Source organism: Mycteria americana, chromosome 2 (assembly GCF_035582795.1).
Source record: "Mycteria americana isolate JAX WOST 10 ecotype Jacksonville Zoo and Gardens chromosome 2, USCA_MyAme_1.0, whole genome shotgun sequence".
NCBI lineage: Eukaryota > Metazoa > Chordata > Aves > Ciconiiformes > Ciconiidae > Mycteria > Mycteria americana.
Genome location: NC_134366.1, coordinates 172,975,155 through 172,992,937, shown reverse-complemented (window position 1 = coordinate 172,992,937; position 17,783 = coordinate 172,975,155).

Sequence of the window (17,783 nt, the reverse complement as noted above, 5' to 3'; positions counted from 1 at the left end):
GATACAGGTGGGAACACAGAAAATTAGGTTACTGTTTAACTCCCGTTTCCTTTCACTGCATTTAAAGACCATAAGCTGGTTTTGCTCATTCATAAACCCACCAAGATATCTTTTTAAATACTCATGAAAACCTGACCTTTACTCTCTGTGTCTTTGACCTTAGAAATTCAAAGAATTTCAAAGCCACTCTCATCTACCTGCTATGAGAAGTAGGGTCTACTGAAGGGTTCAAGCATCAGTTCCTTGCCATTGCTGGTGGCAAGTGTTTTCCCATAGACCCATGGCATGTCGGAGGCATCCCACTCAATGTACATCCACCAGGTCTACACAACTGGAACATTACAGGGGAAGTACCTTCCCAAGACAGTTTCAAAAGCCACATATTGTCTGGTTTTCCATTTTTCTGGTAGGGAAGGCAAGAGAAAGGTCAGTTTTTTCCTTATACAGTCCCATCATTGTGCCCGACCTTTTGGGGGAGCAGGAGAAGTCAAGTCTCTATGACCTTTTCAGTTCTTGTTTTTTCTCCTGAGACTGCCAAACAGGAATTCAGATGTCAGGTTCCTCCAGAGAAGAACCAAGAACAGGAGCTGAATCTTATACTATAAACAGATGGATACTACCCTGGCTGAGGGCTATGCTATGATCAAACACCGTGTCTTCTACTGCCAGCCCTCAATTAGAAATGATCTGGGGTCATTGTTGATCAAAGGTGGGGCTTGAACAAAGAACCAAAAAACATAGGTCAACAACACAGAGGGCTGATTGCCTCAAAATGATAACCAGATTATTTTGTTAATTTGTCAGGAGACATAATTGTGGAGGTCACCTTCTTTCAACAATGTGTCTTCTGAACGTGTCGAAACAATTTCTGGTATTCTCTGTGGAATTACCACCAAGGTTAATTTAGTGCCATAAGCCTAAATTTCCCTAGTATCTCCTCTTGGAAACAATAAAATACAATAGAGGCAAAGAACCAGACAAAATTAAAACATCCTAAGACTCATTGCACCTGTCTGTCTCATACTTATTATCTGTAAAATAACCCAAGAGTATTAAAGAAAAGAGGAATATAATTTGACATTATTAATATCATCAATCAATCTTCACCTATGCTGAGATGCACACATGCTCCTGTTCCTAAAGGCAAGAATGTGCTTAAGTGCTTTGCCGCATTAGGTACATGAAGGCAACTGACTGCACACATTAGAAAAACTCCATTACATGAATTTCCCATTCTGTTACTCACTCATTAACACATTTCAGAGGAGAGGGTCGAGCATGGAGTATTGATCAGACAGCTCCGTAAACACTTCATCAGGAAATGTAAGCTTTAAAGGTAGAATATATTTTCCCAGATTTTAGCAAAGAAGTTAGAGAAACTATCAGAGAAAATCACCGGCATGCTCCAATAGTTGATGGAGAAAAAGCCAAAGCACTACTTACCCTGTAACAGCAATGTGGGATAGAATTAATTAATTTGGTTCTTTTTCTGATAACATTTTAGACTGACAACATCTTTAACTTCTGCTTGTGCCTTTCATTACACCTAGCTTTCATCTCTTCCCTAGCCTCAAGATGAAGGTCTAATCCCTAGGCCATGTTGCCAAGTCCTTTTCACTAGATGAAAGATGAGACAAGAAACAACAGATGGATATAAACCAACAATGTAGCGCAAAGAAGTCATGCGACAATCTGGTGCAACCATTATCAAGATATCCCTCCTTGCAGTTTTCTGCAGGCACTAATTTCTGTAGACAGCTGCTTGGGAAAGGTTTTCAGAGGTAGGTGTACGGTAACACCCACACCTTGGGAATCTCTGGGCTAGAGGAAAGAGGATAATTTCTTTCCCTTATATTCTAGAGCTCAGTAAAGTCCTACATCCTACACAGTATACATCTCTACTAAGATGTTATTCTATACCTACCTGCAGTCTCTCTCCATTGCCCTCCAACCCCAGTACTGGTAAGGTAAGTTGGAAGTCACACCAGTAACATTACTGCCACAAACGGCTAATAGCTACAGGAACCTCCCAGAAGGTCTAAAAGAGAAAAAAAACCCAAGTTGCAACAAAGAAAACCTGGTTAGACGTTATGAAAAACTTTTTCAGCAGGACAATAGTCAACGTAGGAGAAGGCCCCTGAGCAACCTGCTGAGAGAGGGGGGTAGGATCAGAAACCACTGATCCATCCGTGATTGTGTCATAGTGTGACTGTAACTGTAAAATGCACAGTAACATCACTCAGTGCAATGAAAAAAGACAGCTGCAAATGCTCCATGAGCCCCATGACAATCATCTCTGCATTAAATATCGTTTGCTTCTGCTGCTTGGACTGAAAATACAGCTTCAAAGTCCTCTGTGGGTTGGCACCCCTCCTGTCCACCAGCAACAGGGGAACAGTGGCACATGATTAGGAATGGTGTCAGTCTTTCAGTGAGTGCCAGGAACCAGGCAATAAAAAGCTTGGAAAAGATACAGTTCCTTCACCTCAAAAAAATGGAGGTTGTAATTAACCGCCACTAGCCTTATCTTTTGATCTGTGGGCACCTTCTGAGCTCATGGGACATGGTGGGCGTGCTAGCTGCTTTTCATTCAGAATGAAGGATGAAGCTATTTGCTATTTTTCTATTCGCTGATATGTGAAACCACAGAAGGTGCTTTCTGATGGTTGGTCCATCCTAGCAAAGTTGAAGGTCAAGTTTAACTACAGATGCCCAGATGTTTCCCTGGAAACTGAGGAACAACACAATGGTGGAGAATGGCTTGAATCACTGTTCAGTGCCTGGCTGGAGGAGAAAACCAGAAAAAGTAATCAGAAAAGGCAGAGGAACCCAGAGAGAACCTGTTACCACGGCCTTGTGAAGGAGCTAAGAGAGAGGAAGAAAAAGCTTGTGTTTATTCAAGGTCTACATGGAATCTGGCTCAAAAATTAATTATTCTTAGCTCTTGGTTCCATTCCTTGAAAACAGGAACACACCCCAAAATACACCTATCCCACTAGAAACAGCCTGGCAAAAGCCCCAAATACCATCTCACTGGCTGGGTCAAGAGACATTACATTGAGCTCTCAGGAGGAAAAGAAATGTGGCAAGCATTTCCTCCAGCTTAAACATAGCTAGAATTTGCTTCACAGGCAGGGGAGAATCTCTCCACAGCTCGTTATAGTTTCAGACCATCGTGCAGGCAGGCAGAAACATGCACAGCACTACAAATTCACAGGAGGAGGTACTCCTTCCTTACATAAGGGAACCCTGCTTGATTGCAGTCCAACTGCAAATCTAGCAAAAAAAAAAGAAGGTAGTTCTCTGTTTTGACAGGGCACTGTCTTCCACTGAAAGTGTTGGAGAGCTTTTTGCAGGAGGGTTGGGGTGAGGAAGGTAAGGGAACTATTTCAGATGGCTAATGTTCATGAGACAGAAAGATCAACCCATCAGGAGCTATCTATTCACAAGCATTCATGGGAGATCTATCTGTCTGCACTTATCTCTGAGTTAATAATAAGGTGTCCAGATTAGAACATAGGAGCTGTAATGCAAGAATGAATTAATGCTTCATCAAAGTACATTTTCAGAAATAGCCAACAGTTACTGCATTGGGAAAATGTAGTGCTTTTATTTTCCCTGTATTCCTCAAACACTCACTTCTGAGATTCTCTTACTCCCTTCCATATCTACGGGTTGACGACCCACTTCATCCCCATACAAAATATAAGGTTTTTCTGCTTGGCTCATTCCCTCTTAGAGATGCTGCTGGGAAGGGCAAGCACGAAAGAGCTTTCTGTGCTGGTTCTTTTCCTGGTTTCATAACCTAACACCTTTACGAGAGCTGCAAAACCCCAGAGGGTGTCAAGATTAATTTGAAACGCTTCCTAAAGGCTTGCAGAAGTGCTTATGTGAGAGGAACCACTGCTAAATTTACGACACACTGTACTTAATTTTCACCACCAATAACCACTCCTTTTCCTTTCAAAACAGCAACAGAAGTTTAATTTCTTTAGTTCAAAGAGTGTAAAGGCATTTACTGAAGACTAAGTGGACGGTAAAACTGAAATGCAAAAGTAATCTAAAAACTTAAAGAGACACTAAAGGGAGTTAAGCTTTTCAGCGTAGAGCAGAAACCTCTAGCAGAAACCATGAAAAGTGATGCTGGGAGAAGCTAGAAGAGATTATGTCCCTACCTATAAACCTTTATCCCATTTATGAAACAGGTGTCAAGTCTTCAGGACTTGTTGAGTTTCTCACTGAAGAGAGGCAGCCAACATAACATTGAAGTCTAAAAAGGTCTTTTTTGACTAGTAAAGCTGGACCTTGATATTTGCATGGTATTAGCTTTTTTTCAGCCTAGAATGAACAACACTTTTTCACTGTACGTGAAGCTGAAGAAGAGACTCGTGAAGGCACTCCTAAGTACTTGGAAAGTGGATGCCCTCCTTCCCCTTTGCACTAGCCACTAGACACACATCAGGCTCAAACACGTCCCCTGCGGTAAAAAAGAGTGGAAAACTTCTACCTTTGCTATCCTGGCTATTGGTGAGCCAAACCCACCCATTTGGATATTCAGCATTTTATCTCAAAAGTGGTTGAAATGGAAGAGTTGCAGTGAGGGGTTCATAATCAGGAGGGAAAACAGACAATCTCCCAGACCAGAGCAATCGATCCAATGCCTGACAGCCTAGAGGGGCACTAAACCACCTCCTTTCTTAAAAAAGTCAACCCACTTTTCCATTAGAGCAGCAGTTCCTAGATAGATGATCCAGACAGTTGCTAGCACTTGAGTCCATGACAACCCTTCTCAGATGGTCCTTAGGACCATATAAAACAGCACTATCAACTTCAAGTTTGATGGAAAGGACACATTACGGTTTACAAGGAATTGTGGTAGAGGTCAATTAAGCCAAGAAATTTTGGAATCTTTGTAGTGAGGATAAGGTTGATATTCAAAGCTTTTCTTCCCCAGCACACTATAGAAGCCTACAAAAAACAAAGCAAGCAAATGCTCAGAATGTAAAAGTAAACACAAAGGAGAATGCAAGGAGAATGCAAGTCATGAAAAAAAGGTTTCCAGAGACTCCATTAATAACTCTCCTGGGGAAGAACCTAAGAAAGACACAGCATTTCCCTAGGCTCCAGAGTTAGTGGAGCAAGATATCCATCCCCGCTAAATTAGGCACTGAAATTAGGAATCTAGCCTTCTGCTTTAGTAACACAGAAGTAACACAGAGGTCCCAAAATTCAAGGAAAAATAGCTCTTGGGGAGGCAGGACTGCCCTTTTGCTCCACTGCCTGCTGGATATCCTGGGATCATCTGAGAAGTATTTCAGGTAAGCACCTACAGTCACATAGGGTATGTCTGGGCCACAACGACTAGACTTTTGCTATTGATTTCTGTGATGGTTACTCAGAGGAACTTACAGAGACAGAGACAGCTCAACCTATTCCCTGGTGAATATCTGCACAGCACACCAGAACAACTCAAGGTCACCCATATTTAAAAAGTTTACCTTGGTCATAGGGACATATGTATCCCTCTTGCACGTGCAACAGGCAGCCTGCTTGCCTTTGGCCTTTTTTCCATCAAAATATTCAGGAGAAGCCTTTAAAGTAGCTTAAGATTTGGAGAAAGCTTTTCAACCATAGTTTGTCTTGAAAGAAACCACAAGAAGATGCTGAGGAAAGCTAATGAGCACTTTGTTTTGCTTCCTGTAGCATGTATCACAAGCAAGCAACAATCTAAACCTTGCCTGGTTAAGTGTGTGCCCAAGAAATGCTACCGAGGGCATTTCATCTTGAATTCTGAACACAGACCACAATCTGGAGAACTTCAAGATAGTCCTGAGGCTGTGAAGATGATAACCAGAACCAATAAAAGTATTTTAAAGTATAATACCAAAGAATCGGTGTCAGAGGAAAGAAACCAAAGCATAAAATTAAAGATTCATTTGTTTTTTCCTCTTCCCCGTAGCTTTGCAGGGCTACCAGTTAGACTGAAATTATATTCCCCCAGAATACACCTTTTGGGGACTGGCTGAAGCTGGATAAGAAATGAATGGGAGAAGCCCACCGTGGGGGGGAACAACTGAAAAGAGCAGAAGGTGGTTTTCTTTAAGCACCGGGAGAAGAGCAGGCATTGTCTCTGAGAAAAACCTAGTTTTCAGGTTCTAAGTGAAATGTGAATGTGGGATGTAACGTCACCAGGACTTTGGCTGATGAGAATGCTTCATAATTGATGTCTTTCTTCTGTTTCATTGTGCACCCTCGTTCAATCCAGCTGTTACTTCATTAGACCAAATGGTGGTGCAAATCTCTGTGGATAGGCTACATCTGGTGTATGAATATGTAATTATATTTCTCTGTAGGCACTATATGAATGCCCAGGTGACTATGACACTTGGTATCTAAGAAGAAGATGTGTTATCTAGGCAAAATGAAAAAGCAAAAAAATCCTTCTAGGATCAAAATAAGAACAAGTTCAGGTTATCAACTGTTTGCAGGATGTATTTTTGTTGACCTACCTTACTCAGTAGCTGTTGGGAAAGAAGAAGAGTGAAAGAGCAATAAATACATGAAGGGCGTTCTCAGAAGTATTCCATACAGAGACGCTTCTTAGGGGATCATGAGAACATATATTTGCCTTACGTCCTTTCAAAATCCATCATGTTTATCAATTTCAAATTAACTTATTTCAAAGCAGATTTAGAACTATTACTTTTACTACTATGCACAAAAATAATAGAAAAGAAAACTGCATCTTTAAAAAGTTTCAACATTAAGTTGTAAATTGCATCAAAATTATGATTAAACCTCTTGGTAGGACACAACTTTTTTGCAAAACCATAAAAAGTAAAAAATTTCTAAATATACATCAATTCAGAAGGAAGCAGAACCATCTTCTCTAAAAGAGATCAAAACAAGAATCCCAAATCTGGGCACTCTGAGATATTAGAAGAATTCAACTCCAGATCTGACCCAGGTCTGTGTTTTTCAGAAAAGCATGATCTGAATTTTATGCTCAGAACAATGCCCCAAGCAGGCTGAGCTCCATTCTGAAGAGCTCTGTTCTGCGCTATGGAAGAAAAAATATTTCAGGCAAAATAAGATAGAATCTGAACGTCTGAACGTCTACCTGAAATTCAATCTTACCTTTGCTGGGGGTCCTGAAGTTCACTCTCATTTCCCTCCCATACACATATGAATTTTTAATTTGGCAAGGAAACACGCCTGTACTGCTGAGATCTGGAACTGAATTAGATGAGTTGAACTCATCTAATCAAACTTGCTTTTCTGCACAACATCAAATTGCCTGTTCTGGTTGCCATATTCTTGCTGTCTGCCCCTCTGGTAAGTATATTATGTTCACTACCATCCCTTTAATGATGTGTAAGGACTCGTAGTCTGGGCGTCTGGAGATACGACCTTTGTTTCTCCTCAGCACCAGTAACTCTGGGTGTGTACTACCAAGTTCTGTACAGCAGTATGGTGAGGATGGATGGATGGATGGATGGATGGATGGATGGACGGATGAATGCTTGTGTGACGTTTGTACTGGGATCAATGCAATTTACTGGGCAGGCTTATGAGAGCTAAATCAAATCTGATTTTACCATTATGATATCAAATGTCATTTAGGTAATGACAACTAATATTCACACAGCACCTTCTGTCCACAGGCATACATGACATTTCAGAGCTACTCCACAGAAGTAGGTATGTGAGTTATCATGCATCTGCCACCAAGTGAAATGAATGAAATGGCAAAGGCTCCTGAAATGCATCTGGCAATAGTTCAGCAGCAAGCTGGTGAGCAAAGGGGCAGCCACAGTCATCGTTAGACTGGAGGGGTGGCAGGGACACATGGATGTAAGCCATGTTGGCTCCTGGTTTTGTTAAACACATCAAGGCTCTGCAGGACATCCTTTCCTCCCCTCACTACATCAATGCCTAGAGAAAGTGGATCTGTGTATATCAGGAAATGAAGCCTTAAATACCCCCCCCCCTTTATTATACAACTCTGGATCTACCCATCAGCTGCTTTACTGGGTACTTTCCCAACCCTTTCATTCTCTTCCCTGTACAAAGATGCATCAGTTTATGCCCTTGCTCATTACCAGCCTGACTTACCCCTGTGTTTATGCAGCTTGTAGCTTTGACCTTTCCAGGCATTTCAACATTTGTGGCATTTTCTTGCATCAGAAGTTCCACAATCCCCTTTTCTGTCCCATACTCACTTGTCTTTGTCCTCACCTAGGCTTTTATTCTCGTAACAATCACCCCAAAGGGGTCAGTAACCCCAGCCCTGGGTAAACCTTTTGTAAAGGACTTGAGAAACTCACAGTTGTTCCACCTTTTAAGTTTTGTTGAACTCTATAAAAAGCTCAGCAGCTCTGTTAAGGGTGTTATGTGGACAAACGCGCACAAATGATTATTCCAGCCAAAGGAGGGGAAAAAAAATAAAAAGAAGAATGTTGGATATTTTTAACTGTTTAATGCATAAAAATTATGCATGAAATCAGAACTGCATGTTTGCTTCCAACACACAGTCTCCTGTCGCCATCTTCTGAGGTCTCTCCTGTTCCTCTTGGGAGTGGGTTGGTTGGTTGTTAAAGAGAGAGCTTTGAAGGTGTTTAAGTGTCCAAAGGTGCACAGAGAAGCCTGAAGGAAATTTCAGGTCTGGTTTCACCTTACATAACTGAGCTGCACACACATATTAAGGATCCAGTCTTTAAAGACACATCTGGAGATGTCTATGGGAGGAACCACATTGTCTTAGGCTTCTTCAGTGTTCCATAGAGAGAGATGGGCATGAGAAGTGACTCAGATCTAAGCTGGGCTGAGTCACCCCTGAAAGATGCTGACCTTTTCTACTGAAAACCTCAAATCCTCATCACTAAAAGGATAATAAGCTTCCTGTCCTTGCTTCTGTGTGTGTTCATCTTGTCTCCTCAGATTGCAGGTTCCTTGGGAAGGAATTATCTCTGACTAAGTATTTTAAAGTGGCACAAAGCATAATGTAGTCACATTTCATTCAATAATATAAATTAGAAAAACAACAACAAACACTGCAGAAGTTTAATAGTTGTTTTTGTGTCTTGAAAGAGTTGCCTGTCAGCCTTAGGGAAGCTTGGGTGCAGGTGTGCATTCACCCAACCCTACACCCAACAAAACTATCGACCTCCATAGCATGTTTATCACTACATTTTAGTACAATACAGAAACTTACAGCAAAATAACAGAGAAAGTAATTCAGGTGGGTGCATCTGAGATAAAAGAGTAGAAGAAAAAATACATAAGAGGTCAATAAAGAGACAACTAATTGAAGGAACAAACTGAAAAGAAATCAGTGGAGGTCCACCCCTGCACTGTGCTCAGAAGCCACTCAACAACTCATTCCACTATTGTCATGGTGTCACTGGTACCCACTGGAGCATGACATTATTTGGGATAAGTATGCACTAGACTGCTGTCATCAACAAGTGAGGTTAGGTGAGCTATATCTTACACTAATTTTATAGATGATGAAAAAAATCCCACATATATATCCCAGATATATACACAGAGAATGTTCTGTTAGGATCTTCCTCTTGCTTTGGACAATTTAGCAGTTACAGAAGTTAGTAATTTAAGCAAACTATCAATTGCCTCTTAATCTCTACTCTGGAATCAAAAGCAAATCAATACACAATTAACTAAAAATGTACTGTAATATAAATACTCTTTTCAGCGCTAGAAATACTTGAAGTGTAAATTTTCCCCTAGAATAGAGCAAAAGACCAAAAAATATGCCAACTCTTCTTAGCATTCAGCAAAGAGCTTCCCCATGGAGGGTCAAGTGTTTGCTGCTCCTCATCCCTTTTCACTATACCTCCTGCAATCTTCAAACCCTTGTCTTATTCCATACCTGCCAGGGTAACCCGTACCATTTTATTGTCCCCTTCTTCCTCCTGAACAACCTCCGTGGTCACTGCCGCAAGGAGTCCTTGCTGTCCTTTGCAGCAGGTCCACTACTGCCTACCCTATTCATAGTCCCTCCTCTCTATCAACATTTTTAGACTCAACTTCCCAGGAAAACCAGGCTCACACTGGTGAGACTGATTGTTTCTGCCTGTTCATCTCCCCAATAGCTTCTGAACTCTTTGACTAATTTCAGACAACTCTCTAAAAACACATACAGTTGGAGGAGAGTCAGTGCTCCCATCCAAAGAAATGGCTGTTGCATGTCAGCTTTTATTATACTAAGGAGTCCACATCTGAGAGGTATTATCAGAAAGGTATTATGAATGCTCACAACTGAAAGGAAAGCTTTGGTCATACCCTGGGCCAATCAAGAGAGGCAAATTCAGGGGATTTCACTGTTCAAAGAGATATGGTCTTGCAGTATCTTTCTCCAATATTTCAGCATCATTCGCCAATGAAAGGTGCAGTTTGCTGCCAGCTTAAGAAAATCAAAGACTGGTTTTCTGTTGCCACCAAAAGGGACAGTCCCACTTGCTCCGGCCTCCTTTGTGGTGTGTTCACACAGCCTCCCGGCGTGTCAGCTCTGGCAAGTGTGCTCACACGAGTGCTCCACTCACTGATCCAGCAGAAAACCAACACAGAAAAGACAATAATTTTCAAACAGAAGAGGCAGAAGGAAAGGTGAGCCCATCTTTGCTCAAATCCATGGGAAGAACAATGTGCCTTTGGTAGCTGCACGGCAGGCAGCAACTTAACGCCAAATGTGAAGTCACAAACTAACGCTTTCCTGCAAGCTCCGGACAATGATTGCTCTCTTTTTTTCCTAAAAACATGGATTTTTACACAAAGCCATGCACACACACACAGGGAAAGTCATGGGAAGAGTACTTGAAGACAGAGCCGGTACAGAAGAAGGAGCATTAATGTGATCTCAGGACCAGTGACATTTCTTACCACACCTTCTAACTGCATCCTATTACACAACTCCCTCTCTGCAGTTTCCCCATGCTGATTGGGGAGATTGCCCTTGTGCTTGATTTGGCACCCAAGCAATGTCTCTGCCAGCTTGCCCACCCCATGAGCATCACACAAACCCCAAGGCCATAGTGATACCACTGATGCTTCAGTTGTCATGAGGTGTCCCGCAGTGTGAGGGAGACCACCATGCTGTGCCAAAGGACTCATTGGTTTGGAAAAATGACTGAGAGGGAACATGAGCAGGCTACAAAATCATGAGGGGCCAAGAGATGGTGAATAAGGAGATGATCGTTTACCCTCCCTTCTATATGAGAAGATGAGAAATAATATGAGAAAATTATGAGACCATAAACCACTAGTTTACTATTTACCATTAGTAAAAAAACTAATATGAGAAAACAAGGAGACCAACACAAACACAAGGACATACTTTTTCATACAAGTTGTGCTAAACTGCAGAGGCTCTTTGCTGGATGATGCCACTGGTGCTTACATGGGTTTAAGAAGTGTTTGGATAAATTCCTAGGAGAAAAATCCAAAGGGTGCTGCCTGGTACCATCACACCAGCTCTTGTCCAGAAGGTTCCTGAGCCCTGGCAGGGTTGGGGTACCCCAAAGACATATTCCAGTGCATTTACTCTGCTCTTGCCCTTCCATCAAGATCTGCTTTGGCTACTCGGGGCTGCACTGTCCCTTGCTCTGACCCACCACCACAGTTGTGCCATCCCAGGGAAAGGCTCGTTCAAAGACGTCCGAGGGATTGCACAGCAGGAACTGGTTGATTTTCTGTTCCATGTCACCCCCCAACACCCTCTGGGCTGTCCCCTTTCCCTTGGCAGTACCCATGACTCTCTCCCCTCTGCCCAGGGCTTTCTTTCCCTTTCCCGGTGATATAACTTCAACCCCCCTACACCCTGCCTTGTCCTCCCCTTCACTCCCCTCCTTCTCTCGCTCCTTTTCTTGCCGCTGTCAAGTTTTCCACAGCATGCAGCCCACCTCAGCAAAGAGATGCCAAACAAAGGGGCTGACGTTATGCTCGTTGCCCGCCAGCTTCTCCAAGTGCTCACAGGATTTCAGTACTACAGATGCTGTGGGTTTTTTATTCCCCTCTTAACACCCCCCACCCCTCCCCCCCCGGCTTTTGTTCAACAATTGTCATTAACAGGGAAGGCTCTTGGTCTCTATTTAAAAGCACTGTGAATCAGAAAGGAGAGTGTTAAAATTTAGAGTGGGGCTGTCTCCCCCCTCTCTTTTCTTTCCCCCTCTTATCCCCACTCCTGCCCTTTACTGCAGCTGGTGGGGCTTTCTCAGCCAAGGCAGGAAAGAAATGCAAGACCCATGCAAGGATGCGGCTAATCTGCCTCACGTAGCTTGTGCCCACCGGCACCACCACCAGCTCCCCCACCACCCCACAAAATGACAAAGGAACCTTGATTACTGACTCACCGTACTAGCCGAAGGAGGGGGGGCAGGGGGGAAATAATGCATTGCATTCGGTTATAATAGTGGGCTCTGAGTCTGCTGGGAGATTGGCTGGCATTTCAGCAGCTGAGGGGGCTGCCCCGTGTCTGAGCTGTCACACTGACTCACCTGCCACAGCAGCAGCTCTGAAAGGCACCTCAGGAGGAGTGGGAGAGGGAGAGGCAGGGGATGGAGGAAGATGCACACCCCACAGACACACGGAGGGAAGGTGTCTGCCCACCCCACACCCTCCCCTCCCAGCTCTACCCCACAGATGCACACATTGTGCCTTTCGAGTGTCACTCACTCTCCTCCTTCATTCAGAAGCAGAAGAAAAACTCAGATTACTTCCAAGCTCCTCTCAGCTCCCCATCCGCATTTGTCACAGCATAATACAGCATAAGGAAGCCCAAAGTGAGAACCTTGCTGATGACCTGCTGCTTCACTTCACCAAAGCATCACTTTCAAGCGGTCAAGGACCGGGGCAGGAGCCCACAGCACTGCTGTTCTGGGTGCTGGACCCAGCCTTGGGACTGAAGCACTTTGCCTTCATGAGGGAAAGACCATGAATGTCCCTGGTCAGTGGTTGATGAGTCATCGCAGTCCCTTGCACTGAACATGGAGGCAGGAGACAAACTCTGAGGATGTTTCTACAGGAGCTTCAAAGTCCCTTCCCAGTATTCATGAGTGATTCCAGCATATGACAGAGAAAAACAGTGTTCATTGTATTACCAGCTACTTTTTCTCTTTGGAAATTTTCCTACTGTTTTAGGACCACAGGGAACCAAGTGGCAGGACATTGACTGCCTCTTCCTACCTTGGGTGCTGCTCCCTCTTCCTGCCATCCTCTTCCTCCTTCCTTTTCCCCCTATTATTTTTCATCCCGTGACTGGCCTCTCCTCTTCTGGCCCTTTTCCATATATTCTTCCCTCCATCCTTGCTTCATCCTCCTGCTTTTGCAAGTCCCCTGCATGAAAACAGACACCTGAGTATGTGCCTTTTGCATTGACAAACCATCTGAAAATAAATGAGGCAAAGGGTGATTACTCCTATATTTTTTTCCCCACTTTATTTCATGAGCAGGTAACTTCTGCATTAAAACTTTTTCCACTGCTCAGAGACCAGTCAGTTCCCCTCACCATTAATGGCATCCTCAAAGGATTCAGTTTCTGCTCTGAAGGTGTGTGAATGCAGCACTGCGTGGAAAGGGAGTGCTTTGGTAAAGGAATATCAAGAAATCAGTAAGGAAGGATGAGGTAAAAGGCCTCTAGGGCTGGGACCACAGAAAGGAACATCAGTGGTACAGAGGGATGACAGGTAAGAGCTAATTAGCAGGAAAATGTGATGATAACCAGTATCATCTTTCGGTATTCTACCACCTCTCTGGCTAAAGCACCTACTGCCCCTGCAGTGAGCCCTTGGACTGCAGCCTGGGGTCACACAATGAGGCTTTCATGTGTGTTTGCAGCTCCTAAATGCTTCCAGATTAATAAGAGTTATGAACAATAATTGATAATTGTCATACACTGTAATAAACTTAGTTTCATTTCCAGTCTTCATACAATCCAGAAAGTATCGGAATCCCAAACACATTATTTGGGACATTAAATGCCAAAAGAAGAAATCTAATAGTATACAAGCTGCAAACCACAGGACACCCATCCAACGCAAACAAAAACTCAATGAGAGGGAAGTGAAAGAAACCACTAATTCCGAGGGATTTTATTCCCCCTTCCAATTCTGTGAGCACATGTTGAAGCTGTTTTCTCTCTCCCTACATAGAGGACTTCAGTGTTTGATCTATACCCTGAGGCCTTGTTTGCTGCCTTGCTTCTGAATCTGACTTGAATGGCACAAGAATGATTGGTGAAAGTTTGCAGTTGTTTCACTCCTGGCAAAATGAAAAGGAAGGAAAAGAATAAAAAAGAAAAAAATAAAAAATAAAAGAAGGAAGGGAACACCACAAATGAATTAAAAAGTTTGGAGAAGTGTTGGGAGCTTTATGTTCATTTCCAAGGGTTGCCCCTTTCATTTCTAATAAATATTGAGCTGGGAATAAATCCACAGGATTGATGTGCACACTACACTGAGTTATTTCATTTTAGTTTGTACTGGAAAATCATTTCAACGGTGTTTTTTGGTGGCTGATACTGTTCCCTCCACCTCTGACACACTGGATTTGGCTAGTAAGCTTTGCACAGAGGAGAGAAACAGACTTAAAAGCATCGGAGAAAAGTCAAAGTAAAAAGCAACCCTTCAAAAAGAGGGAACAGGGGAAGACGAGGCAACCACAAGGCAAAGGGAAATGTGTGGTTTAGTGGCCAGAGGTCAGCTGGTTTTCACTCATGTCTACTTTTTTCTGGCTGATATTTTCCACTCTGCCTCTGATATTTTCCACTCTGGTGTCTCTGGCTTGCTGGGTGATGGCTTGAACCCTTTCCTCTCCAGGCCTTGTTTTCATCTTCTCCTGTCAAGGGAGATGGGAGCTGCCCATACTCTACTGTGATAACTCTATGGTTTATGTTGTACAGGAGTTGTTACCAGAGCCCAGTATCCCCATTTCAATATTTTAAATCCTTTCTCTGCACTGAAAAGCTATTTTTAGTGGAGGGAAGACCCTAGCTGGAAGCAGAATAGTTCACTTTGATTAGCTCCTCATTTGAACAGCCAAATATGCTAAGCAGAGTTGTACTTTCTTCAAGGAGTTGCAGGCCAGGAATTTTCCTGATGTGTTACCAAGCTGGTCAGAAAGGAACTGTGATGCAGGTGAAAAGCAGTATGTTTCGGACACTCATGGATTTACCTCTGCTGCCTGGTTCAGTGCTTCTCTGCGCACTCTCTTCTCACCGCTCACCCTTTTGCTCCAGCAGAATAACCTCCTGGCTCTGCAGCCATGTGCTATTCAGCATAGGATTGTGGTCATCCATTCTGCACCCCTCTCTCTGCATTCACTCACCAATGCCAGGCATTAACCTGGGGACCTTTTTCAATAACGTGTTGAGTGGTCTGGCAACATGAATCCACTGACTGCTGACTTTCCAAGGAAACCTGCAAGCAGCAGGTCCATGGGGAGGTGGCGGTGAACCAAGAGGGCCTTTCCCTTCCCCTTCTCCCTGACACAAGTCCTGAGTTGTGGGATCAAATTGCCATCTACTTTGCTGCCCATCCTTTCTTACAGATCTCTTTCAGCATGACTTGCTTCTTAAATTCTCTTTTACATAACATAGACACATTTGAATTTATTCCTTTTTATCTCCCCGCATACAACCTCATTTTAGTCTTTTCTGCCACCAGTTCTAAATACTGAGCCTTCTCATCTACCTTTCTTCCTTTGCTGGTTGGTGCCCTTAGTGCTTCAGGCACCTTTAAAAAAGAAGTCATGAATATGTTACGAGCTCACTTTATAACTAAGATAATTAAAGCTTCCATAGGTCCTGTTTCTATTCCATCTTCTATGCTATGCCCGACCTTCTGCTTGCAGTCTCTTACCTGGTTTCCAGTCCACACATCAGCCGAAATCAATCCAAATTTCCCTAAATTAATGCTTTGAGGAAGTTTCATGAGACACACAGACTTTTTGACATTCCCTGGGCCCGCATTAACCCTTCATGCAGCAGAAAAATGTTTCTTAGATTATTTTGCTAGATTGCTGGTCCTCCTCCTCTTGATCTTTGTTGATAGATGGATCTTGTGGTGTTTTGGGTTTTTTTCTGCTGGATTTAGAGCTTGCGCCAGAAGAAGCCCAAGGTATGAATAAAGTGTCAATCAGCTTCCCCACCAGCTGGCTTCTGAATAATCAAAGCTTTAGCCATGCATAACTAACTCACATTTGACAAGGATGTCCCGGGCAAGCACGCCGGCAGAAAGTCTACCAAGTCACTCCCTTCCTAGCCCTCTCATCAGGACCCCAAGAAATCAATAAATCCCATGTTAGCCACCACAGCAGCAGCTACCAAGCGCTATATAGGGATGCGAGCTGACCTTCTTGCCTCCGCTGGTGTCAGAAGCAACGTAAGAAGTTTCTCTCCCACACACAGTATTTGACTCTCCACTTCTTATCCCACTGGGAATGCAGGCACAGCACACGCCCCCACATGCATTGCAGTCAGTAAAACACACCAAGCAAGATGCTGTTACCTAGGCAATGGTTATCACAAGTCTCTGGAAAAGGAGTAGGGGGAGAGGTACAGGACAATGCAGGCTTGGGGAAGGAGAAAATTAAGCCACCAGAAGGAATCAAACTGAGATATCAAGCCTGAAATGCTGTGATACTGGCAGCTGCTGGTACTGGAAGATTGGATGTTAGACTTTTTTTGGGTTTTTTTAATGTTAAACAGAATTCTGTGATGGACAGAAAGACTTTGGCTCTACGATTTCTTACCAGCCTGAGAAATGCTGCCAGCTTGTAGGCTTGTGACCTAACCTTTGCAGAAGGGCAGGCTGCTGGCCAGACCCCCTGTGGTGCCATGGCTGGCCAAGATTTTGGACCAGGGCTCATCCTTCACACAGCTGGACCCGAGCAAGGTCCATAAGGAGATGTTCCCTGAAATTTTTTTGGTGTGGTCTCCCATAGCAAAGGTGTCTCCTCTCTTGATGGTCTTTACCCCAGACAAGGTCTCTCAAAATTATCCCTGAAAGGGAGCAACAATGAATTTATAACATAACCGTCCTGAAACAGAAACTTACCTGGAAGTAAACCTAGAGGTTGCAGGCTCTCACCTCCACATTGCCCACTGATAGGTGTTTCCAGTGCGAGCTCCTCTCTCCAATTGCTGGTGCCAGGTCTAAAGTTAGAAAAGTTGAGCCCAGGAATCAGTACATGGCTCACACAGGGATAACTCAAGAGTACAACTGCAGTGCTAATGAGCATTTCTGTGAAGCTTCAAAGCCTTTCAGGGGCAAGATCTGAACTATTTCATGGCATGTTCTCATGCATGTAAATAAATGCTGTACAGAAATCGGAATGAAACAACTGCGCTCCAGCAAAACCACATGGCCAAGAATAAGACCAGCTGCAAACTCAAGTCCCATGAGATGTTCTGTTACCTGATGACATTTAATTCACTTTTGCTGGGTGTGTGCTTGACAATGTAATGTAAGCCAAAGAATTCCATAGTCCTCTCGTTGGATATGGGATGTAGCAAAACACCCCACATGCAACGCTAGCCCCTCCAAAATAACCTGCTAGCTCCCCTTGTGCTCACACAGTCATCATGGCCATGCTGGAAGTTAGCAGTACAAGAAACCCCAGCAGAAGTTTGCACATGCGGGTCCTGTGTGGTAAGGATGGAGGATTTCAGTCACAGCAGGATTGCTTAAGTGCCCTGACGCATGGAGCTAGGTGGGCATGTGGAAGAAACAACACAATGAAATCTTTCCCCTTCCTCTTCAAGCATT